Consider the following 16048-nt stretch of genomic DNA (forward strand, 5'->3'; position numbering starts at 1 on the left):
TTGTCTTAGTATCTATTTGTTCATATTTTTGTACTTTTTCTTTCTATTCTAATTTCTAAAAAAAAAATTGGTTCCTTCTTTCATTAAAATAATTCCAAATCTTTTATTTATTTATTTTCAGTTAAGCAATCATAGATTAAATTTCCAAGAGCTAGTTCTTGTTCTCTGATTGTTCTGTTCCGGATGCAATATCTTCTCCCATCCTACATCCAAAGATATATTTTATTTTTTCTTTTAGTATTCTACGTAGTTTCTTCCTCCTATAAAAATGCCAATTTATTTGTTTATTGGTGGTCTCTCATTTCATATTAAAGACTTTTCTTATATGTCAGATAGTCTTTGGTTGTGTTCTAATTTAGGAACCAAAGATTGTTTGGGTGTTTCTTTCTGTCTTTGTCTCTGTCTCTGTCTCTCTCTGTCTGTCTCTCTCTATATATATCTATCCAACTCTATCTCTCTCTCTATCTCCATCTCTATCTATATATGCTTTAACATAAGTGAGTAGGGTCTTGAATATTTCTTTGGAGAATTTCTAGATGCTAAACTAGAGAAGAGTCTTCTCTTCCTATTTTATCTAGAAAAGAAACTTCAGGACTTTTCCCTAAGGGGGAAAAAGGTTTGTAGTATCTTCCATATAAAGATTTGATCTTAATCCTACTGCTTCCAATCCTGTCTTTCTTCTGGCCTTTATCATGCTAAGTATCCAGCATCTTCAGAGGTTTCTTTGGAAGGGATGGAGGAATCAAGTTGATTACTGTCTGATTAGTAATTCTCTATAGGTTGTGTAATTACTTTTACCTGGCTATTTCAACTATCATTCCTTTCTCTAATTTTCATCCTCCAGAAGCAGATTGAAATCTCTAATACACTTATATACACTCTCACACTTAAACTCTTCATTGATTTCAATTTATGGGATTTTTATTTCTTTACTTTCTTTAGTTTTTTCTGGAGGCATACGAAAGGTACTTTTGTAGTCAATCTCCCATCTTTTATTAGAAGTCCTTCATTGCACTTTTAAAAAGAAATTTCCTTTATAATCAAAAAGTGAAGTGGGGAATGTGTTCAACATTTTTTAACAAAGGTAAACATGGGAAAGAACAACTTAATCTAGAACTTTGGAGAGCTTATTGTCTAAGCATTGTCTTTTATTTGAGTTAGCTTGACTTCCTAGTACACTTTATAAATCCTTTCACTTTTCCAAGAATCATGCTATTTCACATCTTTGTGCTAACCGACTCAATTACCTCCTCCTTATTTTTAAAGATCTAGCTCATATAGCACCTCCCAGGAAGCCTCTGATTCTCAATATGTATTAAGTGATCTTTCTCTGTGATCCAATTACATACTGTTTGCATTTTATTAAACTTTATATGAATTCATCAGTTTCACCAACTATATTGAAATCCCTATCTTACTTGTCGGTATCTTCACAGCACCAAACACAGCTCTTCACCAACGTAGAAGTAGTGTGTATTTTAAAATATTTATCAAATTGGATAAATGAATAAATAAACAATGTCTTTTAAAAGTAGGTGATCAACATGAGCCAGCAGTACAATATAACTGGTAAAAATGTTATTGAGGTCTGAAGTTGGGTTAAAGAAAATATGACATTCATAAAAAAAAAAGAAGAAGAAGGAAAAAGTTTGGTATAGGTCCAATCACATCTTGGAAATTGTACATACTTCTGGAAATTACATTTTAGTAGATATATTAAGAAACAATTATAGTGTTATAGAAATGGTAGTGCATGATATATAGACGTCTGAAAACCATATTGATGGAAGAGTAGTTGAAGGAAAGAGCACTCTTTCATCTGATATATTGAAACTCTAGGACACGATGGATATTCCCAGATATGTGAAGAGTTTTAGTATGATTATAGGATTAGATTTTTTTCTGAGTTTATCTCTAAAAGAAAAATCTAGATGAATGTGTAGTAGACTTTTGGTTCAATATGGGTAAGAACGCCCCAACCAGAACACATTGCTTATGATGAAATGACTTTCTCGTTCATGAGAGGTTTCAAATTGATTGACCACATCTCTGGGATGTTTTAGAGAGTTTTTCTGCATACTGTTAGAAGTTGGACTATAGGACATTTTAGGAGCCCTCTGATATCAAATGTTTGGACTTTTATAGTGGAATAAAAGGACTTATCTAAATTTAGATGTTATCCAAATAGCAGGATTGGTGAATCATAAATTAGAGGTTATCTACATGCAGATTATGTATGGTGAAAAGAGAATGATAATATTCCGAAAAAGTTGGTGGTTAAAACAAAAACAAGGGGACTTCTTTGGTGGTCCAGTGGTTAAGCCTCTGTGCTTCCACTGCAGGGGGTACGGGTTTGATTCTTGGTCAGGGAACTAAGATCCTGCATGCTGTGCAGTGTGGCAAAATAATAATAATAATAATAATAATGAGAATGAACTTCATCAAAATTAAAATTGTAAGAAATCTTTCTGGGTTATTAATTCATTTCATGTAATCCATAATGTATTTTTTTGCTCACAAATTAATTTAATTGATATCTTCCTTCCAAATATAGATATTTCTATTTTGTCAGGTGATTTTAAAGAGCTTTAAAGGCTGAAAAAACTAAATAAATGAATGTCCAAATTTAATTGCTTTCATAAACCTGACCAGATAATAAATTAATTATAATACTTAGACTTTATATGCTTGCTTTAAAATCTAGCATTCATAATAGGACTGATATAATGTATAATACTTAAGATTATTACATTTTAATATGGAGGCTAAACTACATGATAAAAGGGTAGTGATTTTGAGTGATTTTCCATTTACAACCTTCAAAGTCTATGGAAGAAAATTATCTACTATGTATTTCTTTTTATAATCACAGAGGAAAATATACTATTTCCTTTGCATTAATTATTGGATATTAATATGATTAAGAATACCCTTCTGCCTATTTGTACCAGAAAAGTGAGATGAATTTACGCCTCTCCCAAGTTACTAGCAGAACTGAACCAGTATTCTTTTTACTGTCTCCCAAACCATTTATCACAAATATACTGTTATCTATTAAATTGTTTCTGTTACTTCAAAATATAATGATAGAAGTTTCTAAATTCAATTTAGATTATTCATTACACCTAGGACATACTTGGTGTTTGAGTTTTTCTTATAATTATATATAATATGAGTAATCTATGCATAGTTGACACTTGAATTTTCTTTTGATGACTCACAGACTGAGTTCTGCATCTAACAATATTTGGCAGACAAAGCTTCTCTTGGAATTTTGATTTTTGTAGATAAGAGTCTGCACAAATCCCACAAGGTTACTATGCAGAGGCAGATGTTTGCTATAAACTACAGTTCAATCCCATGCCCTGCCACTGTCTACTTTCTCTTCCATATATCATCACCAAAAAATAACAAGATAATAGAAAACAAGTTTTGATTCCAGGATGATTTTGGTTGACGATGATGAAAAAGCAGAATAGACAGCTTGATTTTCATAAGTTAAATTGAACCTGCAGTGCCAAATGCAGCAACGACAGCAAAGAGATTAGTAGACATGACAAGGGAAAAGAGAAGAATTTATATGCGAATGCATAATGCCATTTGAAAAAAAGGAAATGTTATGAAAATGTACAAATGCATAGATACTGAAATGCTGGTGGGGGGAAAATGCCTGAAAATACGTTATCTAATGTTGGAAGCAATTGTAAAGGAGAATCAAGGCCAAGTAAATAGAGCAATGTAGTTTCAGGAAATTATTTTATTTGGGCTGTATAAGAAATCATACCCAGGTTCTTTTGGCATACAATACAAGTAATTATAAGTGGCTACAATCTATCCAGTATCCAAGAAAAAATAGCCTATGTGGACTCTGAATACTTAACATATATGAAAAACATTCCCCATCATTCACCAACCACCCTTTGTAAAGCAAAAGAGGTCCAACTGGGACACAGTCATGAGCTTACACTATGAAAAGCAAAACAAGATGTTTCTCCGTTAGTAGATCCAAGTAATTGTGATATTAATTTCTTCCTCAGTTTGTGGCTTCTTAAGGGGAAACTGAGAAATTAAACAAAATGATTTTAAATTGCATATTTTGAAGGTTCCTTACATTTTGCTTTATTAATAGACTCATTTAGGTTTTTAATCAATTACTTTAAAAGTAAATTAATGGAATTGTTTTTATCCTTATATCAAACTGAAATAGCTGTTATCCTAATCCACTCAGGCTAAATTGAAAACGTGTTTATGGTTTCTCACACTAACCCCCAGGTTAGTGAAATATTCCAAAAGTTTTAAATTATTGGCATTAAAGTGACTTTAAGAACTAAATTAGTATCCCTCTGATACTAATTTCCCCTGGTAAGGTATCAAGTTTGATTTGTAAGGGCTGAAATTATAAATTCAACACAAGAAAATGGCCTAATATCTTAAAATTGTTATTCTCTAAAAATTCATTATTCATAATTGTCAGGTAAAAGACAAAACAAAAATAATGATCAAAGATACTAAAGTCAGTCTCATATTATTGTATACAATGCATGTCCAAAAATGTTGTCTAAAAAGTTTTTAAAAAATCAATGGATTTAAATACTATAAGTAGGGGGAGGAACTTTCTAGAGACTTTTTAAAAACCTAAAAAAAAGTTTAAGGAAGTTATTTAGGGAAGTTATTTTTTCCAAAATATTTTTGGAAAATATGATCTGTCTCAAAAATAATAAAACATAAATGTTGACGTCTGTTCTTAATCATAAGAGAGTAATTTGTACTATAATCTTCCTTCAATTGTAAACAACTATAAAGCTGGACAAAATATATGCAGCTGCTGTCAGAGGTTGAATAACAGGTAGCATAGGACTATGATTACAGAAACAAGAGAAACAGATGAGATTAGCCCCACAATTGACCAGAGTTTCTGCCTAGTGGCACTTTCTGGACACAGTGAGGCTCGAGAAAATCACAGTGGTTTTTCTGAGTTTGAGGCAGATATTATATTTTGTGACTGCAGAAGCAGCTGGAGTTTGAGGGGTAGGGCTCCTGGAGAGAAGGAATGCATAAGAAAGTTTACAGATACCTGTCTAGTGTCTGTTTGTCTTTGGCAGAATATTAAGGTAAGCAGACACAGCTTTGCAAGACTTCCTAAGACTTGGCAGAAAAGTGCTGCTGGGATTAATGCATTGAACAGAAATTTTGGAGATTGCTCAATGCTGAGAGACATAGTTTGTACCAGCTGAAAAAGAGACAGTCTGGTGAACACCCTAGTCACTGAGCTGACATCTCTGAAAACTCATGCTTTAGGAGATTTATCTATCAGAAATTAAAAATAATCTTCAAAAGAAACACAATAATCCACCAGCAAATTAACTGTTTATCAGAACAAAAAACACCACTCTAAACAAACAAATAAATATTACAGACCACTGAAAATGTGAGAAATATATTTATCATAAAACAAAAAAATTACTAGGTATGCAGAGAAGCAAAAAATGTGATCTACACAAGGAGAAAAAGAATCAATTGGAACTGAGACTAAGATGATCCAGATGTTGAGATGAGTAGAAAAGGAAAAGCAGAAATCTAAAAAAGTTTACATGGACTTAAAGGAAAACATACTACAAGTTAAAGCTGGAGTGGCTATATTAATATTAAATAAAACAGAATTTAAGCAAACAAAATGTTACTAGAGATGAAGAAGGATATTTTATAGTGATAAATCATTTGATAGGTTAGGAAGATTTAACAATGATAAACTTAAATGCACTGTCTTCTTACTTCCATTAATGTGCTGAGGAATCAAACGTCCATCCTATTATTATTCCTTTGAAGATAATTTTTCTTTTTTCCTCTTGTTACTCTCAAACTTTTTAAGTTTCAGCAGCCTTACTCTAATATTACTTTTTTGGTTATTTATTCTGTATGTATTTTCAATAGACATTACATTATATTAATTTTCCAAGTTTGCACTTGTTATATCTTAAAACTTTTTCTTGATTCTCTGATTTGTTTTTTTGAACCCCAATTTTATGTATATGATAGTTTTTATATGGAGTCACTAACATTTGTATTTCTTTTATTTTTAATGTTTTCCCCTGTTAATTTAGATGATATATATTCTATCAATATTTCCTAGTTTTGCCACTGACAAACTCTGATTTCCGTTGTCTCTATAATTAATATAATTTAATTTGTTTATTAATTTCAGATGTGTCTTGTAGTTTTTACTGTATTTGTTTTTATTGATAATAATTCTCTGGCAAAGTTATTCATCTGTTCATCTTCATCATCTTTTTCTTTATTCCCTTAAATCTACTAAACATGATTAAAGTCCTTTTCAACTTGCTCCAATATTTGAATCAACTGTGTGTCAGCGTCTGTTATCTGATGTTTTTTACTTGCTTCTCAATCATGTGGTTCTATTATTTGGTAAACATAGTCATTTTTCCTAAAAGCTGATCCTTATATGTAAATATACACATGTACATGGCAACACTAGTCAGCATCTTCCTCTAGGGTGAGAATTTATTCTCCTCCAAGCCATTACCATAGATTTATGGATGGACACCTACATCTAATTAGCTTCTGCACTGAATCAAGTGTTCTGTGTTCAGAGAGCCTCTGGTTTATACTCTTCTGGGTCCCAAACTCAAACTTGATTGCAAGACTGTGGAACAACTCTTCTGTTATCGTAGAGACTCTTGGATATGGTTTTTAAGCCTCTAAGCTGTGAAAAGTAGTATTTCACAAGTATCAAGTGGGGAAACCAGACTTTTATTTGAATACCTTATGCAATTAACCTATATCTCTTTTGGTATCTCAGTTACACAGCAGTGACTCTATATGGCTACTTGGTGTATTTTCAAATTGATCCTTTTTAAGAGACACAAACAACATAGGTCCAGGAGATTTGCCATAATCATTGATGTATTTAGATGAATTTGGTAAAGATCTTGTTATGGGAAAAAAGAAACAGTGCATTGAAATTGAAGGAAGTGCAAAATAATATGCTCGTTTTTATTTCACTGATCTTCCTGGTTTGTATAGTGTGTAGTGGCAGAACAACATTGAAATTCCAAAAAAATCAAGAGAGTGTACTCAATCCAATCCATCTTCAAAGAATCCTACATGTAGTTGCTTAACCTTAATTAGATTACTTAATCCTTTTTTGGATCTTAATTGTCTCCATTTGTAATATTTTGTGGTTGGTTTGAATGACTCCTAATTGTCCACAACAGACCTCTTATATTATCAGATTGCCAGAATATCCTCAAGCACTGGCCTTTAAAGGTCAACAGAAATTTTTTTGACTGTTTTTATTATTTAATGAAATTGTTTACAGACAATATATTTAGCTGAGTGAGAAGATTGTGTTAAGCTATGTTATCAGAGAAGTTACTAGCATGCTTTTGTAGAAGTGTTATTATTACTTCTTGCAATAAATAATAACCAATCATATATAGGAGAAATTATTTAGAAGAATGTTGGAATGTTCTTTAATCAATGAGAAAGGCAATGATGTCTAGTTTAAATTCTTCCCTTTTAGAGATTAATAAAAGTGTTCTTGATTTATTTGCATTGAAAACAATGTTCACAAGTGAAGACACACACACATATACACACATACCTACATGGGCACATAAGAATGTGCTTCTGTGAATGAATATGGAGAGAGAATGTATGATTTCATCTTAAATAAAACATTGTACATACAATCTTTTTTTTTTTTTTTTTTTTTTTTTTTTTTAATTATTATTTTATTTTATTTTTTTGGGGGGTACACCAGGTTCAATCAACTGTTTTTATACACATATCCCCATATTCCCTCCCTTCCTTGACGCCCCCCCTCGATTCCCCCCCACCCTCCCTGCCCCAGTCCTCTAAGGCATCTTCCATCCTCGAGTTGGACTCCCTTTGTTATACAACAACTTCCCACTGACTATTTTACAGTTGGTAGTATATATATGTCTGTACTACTCTCCCGCTTCTTCTCAGTTTCCCCTTCACCCCCCGCCCCCTCCCATACCTCGAGTTCTCCAGTCCATTCCCTGTATCTGCTTCCCTGTTCTTGTCACTGAGTTCATCAGTACCATTTTTAGATTCCGTATATGTGAGTTAGCATACAATATTTGTCTTTCTCTTTCTGACTTACTTCACTCTGTATGACAGATTGTAGTTCTATCCACCTCATTACATATAGCTCCATCTCATCCCTTTTTATAGCTGAGTAATATTCCATTGTATATATATGCCACATCTTCTGTATCCATTCATTTGTTGATGGGCATTTAGGTTGCTTCCATGTCCTGGCTATTGTAAAGAGTGCTGCAATAAACATTATGGTACATACAATCTTTATTTTGCATACAAATCTCATGTATTAATGCATCTATAAATACCAGGGTGTATAAGGAAAGGGCAAAAAATTATTGCTGCTGAATTCGCTTTTTGCAGGAAACTTTAAAACTATAGCTAAACTCTTTGATGTCACTATTGTCATCAGAGAATACATTAGTGAAGAAAGGTCATGATATAAATTATTTCCTGCTCCATTTCCTCTTTATATCCTATTTGCAACAACTGAAAGATGCTTATATTAGTTGTAAAGTGACAACTGAAAATTAGGAGGAAAACTGTTGTAATTCTGTTTTCTTCTGGGGATATACTAAATATCTATTTGTCAGTGTTTATAACATCCCTATGTTTTAACAATGCACAGACTACATGGAGAAGAGTTGATCTGATTGTACAGCACCAAAACAACAGATCAGATACTTATTTTTTTTTATCTAACAGAACATTATTGGTATTTTACACATTGTCAGTTATTAATATTTGATGTTATAGTATTCATTTCCATTTGTCATCACCTGCTTGCTGAAATGTTTCTAGATCTTAGTAACTAACTCTTTATGGAGAATTCTATACATGAGCCAAAACAGAGAATAGTGAAATGCACCCCCATGTCCTCATTACCAAGATTTCACAATTTTTAGCATGTAGCCAATCAGATTTCACCTATATTATACCCCCTTTCTCTCCCTCACATTGATCAGAACCCCAAGCTTCAAACAATTTCACTGTAAAATCTTTGGAAGTGTATTTCTAAGAGATGAAGACTCTTTTTAAAATATAACCACACCAATATTATCATAATAAAATTTTAATTAGAATATCCAGTATCCAATTACTATCAGTACTCATCAATCTCTCATCTTTTTCCTTTTACTGGTTTGCTTAAATTGAAATCCAGTCAGGGTCCAAACTGCATTTTGTCTTTATAACTCTCAAAGCTCTTTTAATATTGAGCATTCCTATCCAATTTTATTTATCCTTACATTTATTTATTTATTTTTTTAATTACAACTCATTTGTCCTTTGGTTTCCTGCACTCAGGAATTTGCTAATTACACCTTCACAGTGTATTTTAATATGTTTCTTTGACCTATAGTTACTATAAACTGGAAGTAAGGTAAAGACGATTAAATTCAGGTTCTACATCATGGTGTTGGGCTGGCCAAAAAGTTCGTTCAGGTTTCTCCGTAACATTTTGTGAAACTTTTTGGCCAACTCAATAAAATTTTTTGAAATATGGTATTCTGTACTTTGAAATTGTGACACACCAGGAAGAATAAAATACCTAATTGTTTTTCTTTTTGTAATAATGAAGTCAATCAGTATGCTAAATTGTTGATAATTTGATCCATCCATCCATAAAGTTTCCTATTAACTTTTCATTTAATGATATTAGCAATCATAAATTACTATTGATTAGCTCTATTATTTTGGGTGATATTACTATTATCACTATTATTATAATGGTGATATTTTAACTGTGTCATTCCACTTTAATTTCGTAGCTGAAATTTCTTTTTAAAGAATTTTCTCCATCAGCATTTGTACCTAAGATACAATTTATACAGAAAAGATACATACTAGATTAATTTCCTTTATTGGTCAGGGAATCAGTGATTTTTCACATCCAATTCAAGTCTATGTAATTTAAGGAAAGACATGCTTTTATACGATGTATTGATAAAGAACGTAAAACTGGTAATTAAAATTTTTTCTTTTCTATGAAACAATATTTTAGGATTTCTACAAAAATTTAAGTATAAATTTCAGAGGAAATGAGTACAAGAGACTATTTATACAGACTGAGCCTATTTTAATAGAGCTTGAGCAACTTTTCTAATATAATCATAAACCATTTAGGACTTATACATTTTCCTAATTGTCATTATTTTCCATCCAACTGGAACCTTTTTTTTCTTTTCCTTTTAAGAACATTTATTGAAATATACTTGACATATAATAAACTGCATGTATTTAAAGGGTAGAATTTTATATTATTTTTCTTATTAGTAATGTATACATGGCAGTCTCAATCTCCCAGTTCATCCCACCTCAACGCCCCACCCCCCCGCTCTCCCCACTTGGTATCCATATGTTTGTTCTCTACATCTGTGTCTCTATTTCTGTCTTGCAAACTGGTTGATCTGTACCATTTTTCTACATTCCAAATATATGCAGTAATATATGATATTTGTTTTTCTCTTTCTGATTTACTTCACTCTGTATGACAGTCTCTAGGTCCATCCATGTTTCTACAACTGTCCCATTTTCATTCCTTTTTACAGCTGAGTAATATTCCATTGTATACATGTACCACATCTTCTTTATCGATTCACCTGTTGTTGGGCATTTAGGTTGCTTCCACGTCCTGGCTATTGTAAGTAGTGCTGCAATGAACATTGTGGTAGATGTTTCTTTTTGGATTATGGTTTTCTTTGGGTATATGTCCAGTAGTGGGATTGCTGAGTCATATGGTCATTCTATTTTTAGTTTTTTAAGGAACCTCCGTACTGTTTTCCATAGTGGTGTACAAATTTGCATTCCCACCAACAGTGCAGGAGGGTTCCCTTTTCTCCACACCCTTTCCAGCATTTATTGTTTCTAGATTTTTTTGTTGATGGCTGTTCTGACTGGTGTGAGGTGATACCTCATTGTGGCTTTGGCTTGCATTTCTCTGATGATGAGTGATGTTGAGCATCTTTTCATGTGTTTGTTAGCCATCTGCATGTCTTCTTTGGAGAAATGTCTATCTAGGTCTCCCACCCATTTGTGGATTGGGTTCTTTGCTTTTTTGATATTAAGCTGCATGAGCTGCTTGTATATTTTGGAGATTAATCCTTTATCAGTTGCTTCATTGGCAAATATTTTCTCCCATTCTGAGGGTTGTCTTCTTGTCTTGTTTATAGTTTCTTTTGCTGTGCAAAAGCTTTTAAAGTTTTTATAAATATTTTATGTAGGGTCTTTGTAACTATATTCATTTAAGAATTTGGGACATTTTGTTGGTTAGTTGTGTACAAGTTGTTCAGATTTTGATATCAAGTTTATGTTATCCTTATAAAATGAATTTCTAAGTATGCATATTTTACTATGCACTGAAATATTTGAATGATGTGTTTAGTACACATACTCCACTGATCAGATTGTGTTTTTCTATAATCTATCTTGGATTTGGGCCTTTAAAATTATTTTAATTCAATATTAAAAGCCCACACAAAATATTAGAACACATACATGGGGTATGGAGAAGAAAAAAATGCCATCCTTCATGTATCTATCTTTCTGCTGAAGAGCAATAACAGTAACAATAGCCAAGAAGTTGTATCATGCTTCTCCTTTACCTTGTCCTTTTCTTTGTTTCAGAAGGTGAACTAAAATGGATCTGAGCCCTTTAAATAGTTTTCTATGCCAACTGGCTCTGTATTAAGCTTTGTAAAGGACACTAGAAGGTCATTGCAGAAGGAAGGGGTCTTTCCTAGTAGCTGCTTGGCAGCCTCCTACAGTGCAGACAGCTTCTCTAGTACACAGTCTTACAGTCTGCAGCATCCAGCACCACCTAGAACCCAGCACCTTCCCTCAGCACACCACTCTGGAGATTTTGCAGTAAATACCTCTGATGAGACTCCTGCCCATAAACGGTTTTTCCAGGCCCCTAGAGGGTGGATTTCTGATGGTATAACTTCTATGCATTCAGTGAACGTTGGCCATGCCCTCTCCAGCAAGGTCTGGCTCTCACTTCAAGGTGGTTTGTGTGTGTGTGTGTGTGTGTGTGTGTGTAGCAGCTCTTCCTTGGGCACTCAATCTCAGCCTGAGGAGTTTTGATTTCTCCTTAAAACTGCAATTTTTATATTTTTTTTAGAGTTCCCTTTACTTCTAGTCAATCCTTTGTTATTTCCAATTCCCTGCTATAGTAAATAATTCTTTTAACTTTCAGTGTTGAAACATTATGTAATTTCTCTTTCCTGATTGGACTTCAACTGATACAATAGCTATACCTATAGTTCTTTCAACTTTACTGCTATATAGTGTTGCATAATATGACTGCTCCATGATCTTTTTATCCAATCTTCTGTTGACTTTTCTCCTATCACAAATAATGATTCTATGGCATTTCTGTACACAAATAGAAGGGTCTAAAGTATGGAAGAATTTCTGGAATCTCTGGGATATTATTAGAAATAGCTAATTATGTATCAGCATGATTGATAAATTTAGGTAGGTCAGCAGCATATGAAGGTTAAGTTGCTTCATATTTCACCAATTGATGGTATTGTCAAACATTTTTAAAAAGTTTGTCAATCCAATTGCTGCAAAAGGGTATTTTACTGAGATTTTAATTTTCATGTTAAATAATGCCTATTATTTGTTTGTGTTTTATTTATGATATAGAATCCATTCCTGTGTTTTACTCTTTTTTTTTTTCTATTGAGTTGTTTGCCTTTTGTTATTGATTTGAGGGAGTTCTTTATATATTCTGGATATTAATTCCTTTTAAATTACGTCTTAGTCAGTTTTCAGTCTGTAATTTTTACTTTGCTTTCTTTAGAGCATATTTCAATTAATAGAAAGCTTAATTTTAAAACAATGAGGTTTATCAAAGCTTCACTTTGAAGTTTAATAAAGATCAGAAAGAATATTATTTTATATTGTCTTCTAAAGATTTGTGTGTGTGTGTGTTTGGTTTTTTTTTTAACCCACGTGGATTGCTTTTAGTGTTTTATGTAACGTAGAAATAAAATTGGACTATTTTTCCACGTTGACAATAATTGTCCCAGGACCAGATGTTGGTATCCCTTAATTTCCCACACTGAAATGCTATGAAATCTCTCTCACAAATAAGGTTTATACATATTTATGAACCTACTCCTAATTTCTCTTTTCTGTTCTCTGATTTGTTTATTATAATACCTATACTACACTCTCATAATTAAGTTTTGATTTTGAAAGGCCAGTGCTTATTCATTTTACTTCTGGTCAGGAATGTCTTAGTTTCACTTGATGATTTGCTTGTCAATATAAAAATACAAGTCTTGTCAATTTCCATGAAAAACTTTGTTGAAATCTTGAATTGTAAGGTATCTATATAAATTGATTTTTTGTTTTCTCTAGGGTACTAGATATTTTCAAGTACTTTTCATAGCTATGTAGGTGTCCATAGGTGGAGATTAAGAAGTATCACCCTAGTTTTCCTAGTTTCCTTTAAGGATTTATTTATCTTGAAGTTTGTCTCTTCATAATTAGCCTCTGCGGTTAACATAGACATGCTCTTTTTTCTTCTCAATATTTTTTTAAAAGATGCTTAAACCTTAGATAATATCATGTCTAGTTTTAACGTTTCCTCTTCAAGATATTAACAACATTCTCTCAATGGGTTAAGAAAAAACAAAAACAAAAATCTTACTCTACCTTATTTGTTTGACTAATACTGTTACTAACAGAAGTGTAGCAGAATATCTCTTGGGGAAATTTGGAAAGTTGAAAAATACACATTGACAAGTTCTGTGAGGTTTGTTCTAATTTTTTTTTTTTTTTTTTTTTTTTGCCAAAATCTGCCTGAGATTCCACTTAGAAGTTTTCACTGCATTCCCAGTGGGAAATGATTCCCTGTATAGTTCTTCAATAACTGAGCTAATCTGGCTCTTTGTGTACCAGGTAAGAGTTGAATCCTATACTTGGAGAAAACTCAGAATTGGAGAATATTAAATAGGCAATAAAATGTTAAATGCTAGAAATACTAGAAAAATAGAGCAATTTTTTAATCAGTTGCATAAATCATTGCATAAATTTTTTGGACAAAATGCAAGACTACCAAAAATACAGACACAGTAGAATAGACAGTAGGCCTATAAAGATAACCTAATAGCAAAAGAAAACTTTTTCCCCCAGAAGATCAAGAATTACAAATTTATACTGCATCTTTTCATAAGGTCATTGCAATTCACTATTCTTTATTTGTTGCTATTCAAGTAAATTCAAGAGATTGTTAAAATAGCACAGTAATTTTAGCCATATATTACAATACACTGCAATACACTATGAATCAAACTACCATCTTTTCCCACAAAGATGTGAAAAGTTTGAATCACCTTTTGAAAAGTGAATGTAAACTGGGTGAACTGTTCCCTTTCTGTTTAATATTGAGTGGCTGGAGGTGATGCAATATCAGCAATTGACATCTTCACGAATTTGAAATATTCATGAAACATGCACATTTCCAGGCAAACCACCAAAGATTTAAACGACACTATAAAACCCATTTTAATGAAAAAGATTTTTTTTTTAATGGAAAATTTACTTATGAGGTCATTTTTTTCTCTCTCTTTTTTAGAACTTTTATTGAGATACAGTTAACATACAATAAACTGCATATATTTAGAGTGTACAATTTGGTATCCCAATCTCCCAATTCATCCCCCCCAACCCTCCCCACTTTCCCCACTTGGTGTCCATATGTTTGTTCTCTACATCCGTGTCTCTATTTTCGCTTGCAAACCAGTTGATTTGTACCATTTTTCTATAGTCCGCATATATGTGTTGATATACGGTGTTTGTTTTTCTCTTTCTGACTCACTTCACTCTGTATGACAGTCTCCAAGTCCATCCATGTCTCTAGAAATGTCCCAGTTTCCCTGCTTTTTACAGCTGAGTAATATTTCATTGTATATATGTACCACATCTTTTTTATCCATTCATCTGTTGATGGACATTTAGGTTGCTTCCATGTCCTGGCTATTGTAAATAGCGCTGCAATGAACATTGGAGTGCATGTGTCTTTCTGAATTATGGTGTTCTCTGGGTATGTGCCCAGTGGTGGGATAGTTGGGTCATATGGCAACTCTATTTTTAGTTTTGCAAGGAACCTCCATACTGTTCTCCATAGTGGCTGTATCAATTTACATTCCCACCAACAGTGCAAGAGCGTTCCCTTTTCTCCACACCCTCTCCAGCATTTACTGTTAGTAGATTTTCTGATGATGCCCATTCTAACCGGTGTGAGATGATACCTCATTGTTGTTTTGATTTGCATTTCTCTAATAATTAGTGATGTTGAGCAGCTTTTCATGTGCCTCTTGGCCATCTGTATGTCTTCTTTGGAGAAATGCCTGTTTAGGTCTTCTGCCTATTTTTTGAATTGGTTGTTTGTTTTTTTGATATTGAGCTGGGTGAAATGTTTATATATTTTGGAGATTAATCCTTTTTCTGTTGATTCATTTGCAAATATTTTCTCCCATTCTGAGGGTTGTCTTTTGGTCTTGCTTATAGTTTCCTTTGCTGTGCAGAAGCTTTGAAGTTTCATTAGGTCCCACTTATTTATTTTTGTTTTTATTTCCATTACTCTAGGGGGTGGATCAAAAAAGATCTTGCTGTTATTTACGTCAAAGAGCGTTCTTCCTATCTTTTCCTCTAGCAGTTTTATAGTGTCGGCCTTATGTTTAGGTCTTTAATCCATTTGGAGTTTATTTTTGTGTATGGTGTTAGGGAGTGTTCTAATCTCATTCTTTGACATGTAGCTGTCCAGTTTTCCCAGCACCACTTGTTGAAGAGGCTATCTTTTCTCCATTGTATATCCTTGCCTCCTTTGTCATAGATTAGTTGACCGTAGTTTATCTCTGGGCTTTCTATTCTGTTCCATTGATCTATATTTCTGTTTTTGTGCCAGTACCATACTGTCTTGATCACTGTAGCCTTGTAGTATAGCCTG

The sequence above is a fragment of the Hippopotamus amphibius genome, chromosome 12, assembly GCF_030028045.1.
Source record: "Hippopotamus amphibius kiboko isolate mHipAmp2 chromosome 12, mHipAmp2.hap2, whole genome shotgun sequence".
NCBI lineage: Eukaryota > Metazoa > Chordata > Mammalia > Artiodactyla > Hippopotamidae > Hippopotamus > Hippopotamus amphibius.